General features: G+C 48.5%; 1 protein-coding gene across 1 annotated transcript in view; it reads right to left on the reverse strand.

The window, feature by feature from the left end:
• LOC309695574 (gap junction gamma-1 protein-like) overlaps positions 1-8,553 on the reverse strand; it is a 73,427-nt gene that overhangs the window by 43,362 nt on the left and 21,512 nt on the right. The window lies entirely within an intron of this gene.

Below are 8,553 nucleotides of genomic sequence, written 5' to 3' on the forward strand. Positions count from 1 at the left end.
AGCGCCTAAGCTACGACCTTGGCTCCCTGTTTACCTGCTCCTGCTGAGATGGGGCAGAAAACTCCAGCATGTTCGGTTCTCTTCTAATTAGATAAATAAGGCGATGACTTTCTGCGAACAGTATTTCTTATAACTCAGCAGTATAATGCATCATAAAACAATATCATTCATTCACAATAAATCAGCAGTCTAATGTAATGCAAATCAGTTTAACAAATGCAATAGTTATCACCTTCTAATTCAGGAGAATAATGCAAACTAAAACTACATAATAATTCACAATTTTTAATTAGGGGTCTAACATGGCATAAAGTAATATTATAATCCCACACTCCCCCTGATGAGCTCTTTAGAATAAAGAGATCACCTACACCCTGCAATCCAGAGTTGCCGGGTTCATTTCTTCTCACTCCTGAGGCCCTTTGTCCCCCTGTTGGGTGAACCATATGTGAGATGACCTCTGTGTTTGCGCAGTTCAGATGCAAGAAAAACTATTATTACAACAACAATAGCAGGTACAGATGACACTCCCATCACTCCCCAGTTCTCCCACAGCTTTATTTTGGTGCTACCTTATACCCTTCAGACGTACTCAGACTAGAACCTCTGTCCGAGGAGCTTTTAGCCTTTATTTTATTGCTGCAGCCACCAGTGTCTTCCAATCGGGTGATCCTCTGCTCTTCTTTTTCAACCTCAGGGGTTAGACAACCCTTCAGTCGTTGCACAGATCAGGGGATTATTCTGCCCCGATTTTAAACAACGATCTGTGTATTCTGGGGTCACAGCTGTGTCCCCCAGAGAAAAGAACAGGAACGTGTCCCCCTTTTGACCAAGAGCCTCTCGAACCTCGTCGGTCTGGTGTTCCTGGATTTCCACCAACCCCTTCATGGTTATTGCTGTGTTAATGGGATCCATCCTTTTGAGGTGACTAGCTGGAGCCCAAAATGCCATGACACTTGAACCCAGTTGGTGTCTCGGCAGTCTCCACGTCTATCTCTGCTGCCAAGGATCCTCGTATATCTGTGACCTCATCTGGTGTCTGTTCCTTTCTCTGTAAGAGACAGAAAACCAAAACACCTCTCTTCCTAGCTCCAATAATCTAATGTTGTTATCCATTGTTCCTCTAGTGATTCAAAATCGGTTTAGCACATCATGTTCAGGACCCCCTGACCAGTAACTTATTCTAATCACAATTTAAGTGTGTGTAAGCGTGTTTGCATTTAGCCCTCTGCACTCAAAGTCAATACCTGCAATATATCAGTCCGGACCATCACGCCGAACGAAGCTTATGACCTTCAAAAGACCGAGTGCCAACTCATTATAAGCACATTTGCAGGGTGTGTATGAAAATTATTAAAACCACTCATTTTAACAAAAGACATAAAAAACAAATTAGCCATTTTTAATTCTAACATTTGCCCCCCCCCTTTCACAAAAATCATGTGTTTCCTTCCGCCTACCGTTCCACGGTTTCCTCGGTGTGGTACTCAGCTTCTCATGAACACAGGCATTTTATCTTCTAAACGCTATTCAGTTCATTTTAATGATTAATGCTTAAACATGGAAATAATGATTTATGCTTCTCCCTGGTTCTCTAAAAAGTCTGGAAACCTTTTGGGTCATTATTGGCTTAAGTTTTACCATACCTAAGTTATTAAAAACACAAATGAAGTCATAAAAATGTTCATATAACCCTTGTTTGATGTTAAAACTCAACTCCCCCCCTTCTGACACATTCCCATGTGTCAATTCAACGGAGCTAGAAAATTAAAGGAAAAGGTTAGTGACCTCATACCTCAGAAAGTATCAGACATTCTCCTATCCAGTGTCGTTGCTCCAGTCCTGTCATCCTGTGCCAGGGAATGAAATCAATTTAATTGTCATGTTAGATCTGTTCAACTCCTGGCTCCGCCCAGAGCCTGCGTCCGCAGAATTGCCAAGAAACAAAACCTGTATTAATATGAAATTCACTTCAATATGAACCTGTTGACTACTTTTGACACGGCAAAGGAAGATTCTCTCCTCCTCGAAGACAGGCACTGACTCCCACTTATCTCCCGGAGCCAACTGTCCCTTATGGAGACACAACATTGCAGCTACAAGGTTCTGCAGATTGTTAAGTTGATCTGTGTGTAATGCTCTGAATCAGGTATGTAATATTAAATGAACAGTGTTGGGTAAGTTACTTTAAAATAGTAACTTAGTTACATTACTAGTTACTTCTCTCAAAAGTAACTCAGTTACTTCAAGTTACTCGTTACTTTCAAAGTAACTAGTTACTAGGGAAAGTAACTTTGGTTTTACTCAGAATTCTCTTGTTAATGTGTTGCTTCCATAACTTTGCCAGTCTTCTAGCTTGCTTACTTGCCACAAGTGCACTGTGCCACCTACCAATAGAAAGGAAAAGATAATGTTCATATTTCCACGAGAGAAATCCCACGCCTGGACCGTCAAATTCTATTTCAAATTCAAATTTTTATTTGTCACATACACAGTCATACACAGTACGATATGCAGTGAAATGCTTACACAACTGCTCGTGACCTAAAGAAAAATGAAAAGGCTATGAATAAGATAGGAAATAAATATGAAAAGGGTAAATTTAACTAGGAAGGAATAAAATAAAAATATATAAATTAAAGTTGAAAATAAAATAACTGTACAACAAAATACACAATACACAGTATAGAAATATATAAGAATGTATGAGAAATATAAATATATATACACAATAACAGCAGCTGTACAAGTATTAAATGGAAATGAAGAATATAATGTCCATGTTGTGCAATCCACATTTGTAAGTGTCTTGTGCAGTGCAAATATGCTTAAAGTGATGAAGTGAAAACAATGTCCAGAATGTCCAGTGTGTGTGTAAGAACCATATGTGTGGGTCAGTACTGTGTGGTGGTGTGATTGAGAGACCGTATCGCCTGCGGGAAGAAGCTCCTCCTCAGTCTCTCTGTGTTGGTCTTCAGGGACCGGAATCGCTTTCCTGACCTCAACAGAGAGAACAGTCTGTTGTTGGGATGGCTGAGGTCCTTCACGATCTTCCTGGCCTTGGTCCAGCACCGCCTGCTGTAGATTGCATTCCAAAGGTTTCTCCATGTAATGATCTGCTAGGGAGTGTGGGGAGCCACAGCCCTGTCCTCTATGGTATCAAGCAGGTATGGAGGAGATCAAAACTCCAGACATCCAGAGGCCCCCAGAACACAAGAGACCAAGGAAGACCCACAGAGGGGCAGCCGCATCACTGTCCCAGTAGGAGCTGAGAGTCCCAGATGAGGGCTCATTCAGCAGCCGCGGAGCAGAAGCCAGGGGGAGTTGCATGTGACGCGCCCGTGAGCTCCGCCGGCAGCCAGCTGTGCCTGAGTGACCGAGCCCCAGGCCGAGAGGCCGGGGGCACCCCACCTCCGAAGTGGCCCGAGCGAGCCCCAATAAGTGGCCGCCAAGGAGTGAGCCGGTGTGTACCCGGACACCCACCCCCAGATACAAAGAACCACCAACGCACCGACACCTGAGGGAGTCCACCACCAGCAGGGGAAGTGGTGGTGGGTGGAGATGGGCCTCCAAACCTTGGAGGGCCCGAGATGTCCCCAGAGAGGTGGCGTCTGATACCCAACCTGACATATAGACACAGACACACAGGCACACACAGACACAAACATCCATTCCCACCCTCGTGCTCTCATGTGCACTTCACACTCAATCGACGTGGAGACAGACATAAAGAGACGCTGTACACACGATCACACTCCCCAAGCGTACTCTACGAACCGGGTCTAGGTACCCTTGCCCCTGGAGGGGGAAAGTGCACCCAGACCCAGGTGGTGTTACCCTTTTCCCTGCGGTGGGGAGAGGCAGACCGCCCCGACTCCGCAGCAGCAGGGAGGCCCCACACCCCAGACCGCAGTCGGACGGCCGACACCTCCCAGCCCCCCGCTCCAGCAGGCCGCAGAGAACGGGGGTGAGAGAAGACTCCAAACCTCCCTCCACCCGCTCATTGTAGTGTTGATGCATGTGTGTTCTAAGGTGCAATTAAAACCCAGGAGGGCATGGAGCTACCTGCCAGAGAGCAGCAGGTAAGCGCATAGTCCCTCCTGCTAGCCCTCAATGTCTACGTGTATTTAAAATTGAGAGGTGGGCAACGATGCCAGGGGTGAGGTGTACACCCTGATGGTAACTTGGACTCCGTGTATCATGCCCACCCCCAAGATCCTATATGTATGTGTAATGAGGGTGTGAGTAATGTGAATGTCTAAGTTGTGGGATAAAATTGAGGCAGAGGCAGCCAGAAGGGGACAGAGGGGGAGGGTAGCCTCCTCTGCACCCTGGTGACATACCCCTACTCCAAGGCCCTGCATGTGTGGGTGGTTGTGGTGGAGCGGGAAGAGGGAGGCAGCTGGAGATGGGGAGGGAAGGAAGGGAGGGGCAGGTGACCCCTCCCTGGGGCCAGCTCCCCCACTGACCCCAGTAGGCACTCCCATACTCCGCGACCCGCCAGGGAAAGGGGGCTCAGGCCCATCCAGACCGGGGCCCAGCGCAGCAGCGCCCCCCGGCCCCACAGAGCCCGGGACAGTCCACCAGCCCCACCACAGAGAAAACTGCACCCACCCCACCATCCACTCATCTTCCAGACTACATGAGACAATAGACGCCCAGGCTGAGATCTTCCTCCACCTCTCCTGTATCTCCCCCTCCTGCAGAGAGTTCCTGAGGAGAGGAAAGCTCCTGCAAGGTGTGACAATCCCCCCCACCGGTTGAAGAGCCCCACAGACGGCTCGACACATCGGCGGCACCCTGCACCAGGGATGGGCCCCCATGCACCCACCCGCCCAAAACCCCGGCAACACACAAACCAGGACCCAAGGCCCCGAGGCCCGGCCAGGGCCCCGGCCCAGAGACGGAGCGCCCCCAGACCCCCACGCCCATCCCGGACCCACCCAGGGGCAGACAGGCTACCAGCTCAGTAACCCACGTCCATCAGCACAGACCCTCCCCTAGCCCCGCTGCACGCAGCCACGAGGAAATAGTCAGAAATGAGCCCCCAACCGGACATGACCACTACCCCGGGTTGAGCCCCCCAAGGAAGATGCCTCCGGGGAACCCCCCGACGCCCTAAGCCTGTCCCTATCCCCACACCAATCACAACATTGAAGGCGGGACCAAACTATGACCCCCCCACCCCCACTAGGTGATGGAGCTGATCAAAGGAGCCCAGAGCAGTTGATCTGATGTGGTGGCCGAGGCTGTATCAAAACTAATGTAATCTAATAGATAATTTCTATATTGGTTAGAATTAAGATTGTTTTTATTTTTCCAGTTCATGAGGACAGTTTTCTTGGCTATGCATAGGGCAGTGAAAACCATATGGGCTATATTCTTTTCTGAAGTGACATTATCTAAGCTGCCCAACAAACACACTAAGGGGGAAGTTGGAATGTTACATTTCAGACACTTTGATAAGTCTTCACATATCTTGCGCCAAAACTTCTGCACTGGTGGACAGAACCAAAGAGCGTGAATGTAATTGGTGTATTGCTTTGACAGTGTGAGCAGTTGTTGGAAGATGTAAAGCCCATCTTGAACATCCGATGACCTGTAAGTTCAACATCATTAACTTCATAGCACCCACCCAGCTGTATAGAAACTCCGTCATGCTAGCTAGCACGCAGTACGGAAAAAGTCAGAATAACGAAAATAAACTCCACCTAAACTTGGTTCATATCTGACCCAGAGAGACTGCAGGTCATAACTTCTTACCTGAAGTTCAGTTCACACTTGGACCGGCGGCCGCCTCGGGTCTCTTTTCCTTCTGCGTCCCCTTTCTCCAGCCCGAGAACATGTTGCTTTCTCTCATCCACCTGCTGGCCTCCACCACTTGCTAATGTTACTGAATCTGTGGAAGCTCCACAATAGCCACCACACGAAATAACGAGTAACGACCCTATCTAAATCCCAGTAACGACTAACGCGTTCCTGATTTTGGCATAATAACTAGTTACCGTGCTCGTTACCACAATAATAACGTAGTTACTTTAACGCGTTACTTAATAACGCGTTAGTCCCAACACTGTAAATGAATGTTGTTTAATTAACTGCCACTACTTAAAACTTAAAAGATATAACTGAATAAAAAATCACAAAGAAAAGCATGATATCAGTGTTATGTAAGCGCGTGCGGCCTTCTATGCTCAAAGTCACTCCAGTCCATAGATCAGCCAAACATCGCGCTGACTGTAGCTTTTAACCCTTATTAACTTGAGCACAACTCTATAATGAGCAACAAACTGCAATATGTATAAAAATGATCATGGTTACACCTGCAAGGAAAGATCATACTGTGGTGGACCACTAGAGGGCTCCACTCACACCCAGTGTATAGGAAGTGTGTTCCTGTGTTTTGTGGCGCGATATGCGCAGTTCATGTTGGAGACGAATAAAGAAGGAGTGAGAACTGAGAGCTCTGTGTCGTTGATGCTTACCTCCACATTGGTGACCCCTGACTCGAGCATGCAACGGGCCGCAGATAACACAGACTCCGCTATGGATGCATCAGCGGCCGCCGGACCTCCGCCTCCTGTTACAGCTACGTTCGCTGTGGCGCTGAAACTGCCGGACTTTTGGCTCCATGACCCCCCGTCATGGTTTGTACACGTGGAGGCTCAGTTCGCCCTTCGCGGCATCTCGGCTGACGACACGAAGTATCACCATGTGGTGGCCTCGCTCGACCCGCTGGCCACCCGTCGCGCGATGGCGCTCCTCCGGGACCCACCCGCCCAAGGGAAATACGCTGCCATCAAAGAGCTGCTTCTTCGGCGCTACGCCTTCTCCGACACTGAACGAGCCGAAAAGCTCCTCAATCACGTCGGGGTCACCAATGTGGAGGTAAGCATCAACGACACAGAGCTCTCAGTTCTCACTCCTTCTTTATTCGTCTCCAACATGAACTGCGCATATCGCGCCACAAAACACAGGAACACACTTCCTATACACTGGGTGTGAGTGGAGCGTGTTGGACCACTAGAGGGCTCCACTCACACCCAGTGTATAGGAAGTGTGTTCCTGTGTTTTGTGGCGCGATATGCGCAGTTCATGTTGGAGACGAATAAAGAAGGAGTGAGAACTGAGAGCTCTGTATCGTTGATGCTTACCTCCACAATATGATTATTCTGACACCTTTAAATACACTCAACAAAAATATAAACGCAACACCTTTGTTACTGCTCCCATTCCCCATGGGATGGATGTAGAGACCTAAAATTCATTCCAGATACACAATATAACCATCCCTCCCAAACAGTGGTCACAAATCAGTCCAAATGTGTGGTAGTGGGCACATCTGCCATATTGAGATAATCCATCCCACCTCACAGGTGTGCCACATCAGGATGCTGATCTGACATCATGAGTAGTGCACAGGTGTACCTCAGACTGCCCACAACAAAAGGCCACCCTGGAATGTGCAGTTTTTTGTGCTATTGGGGGTCTGGGGACCCAGAACCGGTCAGTATCTGGTGTGACCACCATTTGCCTCATGCAGTGCAACACATCGTCGCATGGAGTCTATCAGATTGTCAATTGTGGCCTGTGGAATGTTGGTCCACTCCACTTCAATGGCTGTGCGAGGTTGTTGGATATTCGTGGGAACTGGTACACGCTGTCGTATACGCCGGTCAAGCACATCCCGAACATGCTCAATGGGTGACATGTCCGGTGAGTATGCTGGCCATGCAAGAACTGGGACATTCTCAGCTGCCATCTGCCCTGAACAATGTGAACCATGATTCATCCATGAAGCGCACACCTCTCCAACGTGCCAGACGCCGTCGAATGTGAGCATTTGCCCACACAAGTCTGTTACGGCGACGAGCTGGAGTCAGGTCAAGACCCCGATGAGGACGACGGGCATGCAGTTGAGCGTCCCTGAGACGGTTTCTGACAGTTTGTGCAGAAATTGTTTGGTTGTGCAAACTAATTGTTCCAGCAGCTGTCTGGGTGGCTGGTCTCAGACGATCTTGGAGGTGAACCTGCTGGATGTGGAGGTCCTGGGCTGGTGTGGTTACACGAGGTCTGCGGTTGTGAGGCCAGTTGGATGTGCTGCCATATTCTCTGAAACGCCTGTGGAGACGGCTTATGGTTGAGAAATGAACATTCAATGCACGGGCGACAGATCTGGTTGACATTCCTGCTGTCAGCATGCCAATTGCACGCTCCCTCATTGCTTGTGGCATCTGTGGCATTTTGCTGTGAGACAAAACTGCACATTCCAGGGTGGCCTTTTGTTGTGGGCAGTCTGAGGTACACCTGTGCACTACTCATGATGTCAAATCAGCATCCTGATGTGGCACACCTGTGAGGTGGGATGGATTATCTCAATATGGCAGATGTGCCCACTACCACACATTTGGACTGATTTGTGACCACTGTTTGGGAGGGATGGTTATATTGTGTATCTGGAATGAGTTTTAGGTCTCTACGTCCATCCCATGGGGAATGGGAGCAGTAACAAAGGTGTTGCGTTTATATTTTTGTTGAGTGTATATATATATA

The sequence above is a fragment of the Aulonocara stuartgranti genome, assembly GCF_965226115.1.
Source record: "Aulonocara stuartgranti genome assembly, chromosome: 19".
Lineage (NCBI taxonomy): Eukaryota > Metazoa > Chordata > Actinopteri > Cichliformes > Cichlidae > Aulonocara > Aulonocara stuartgranti.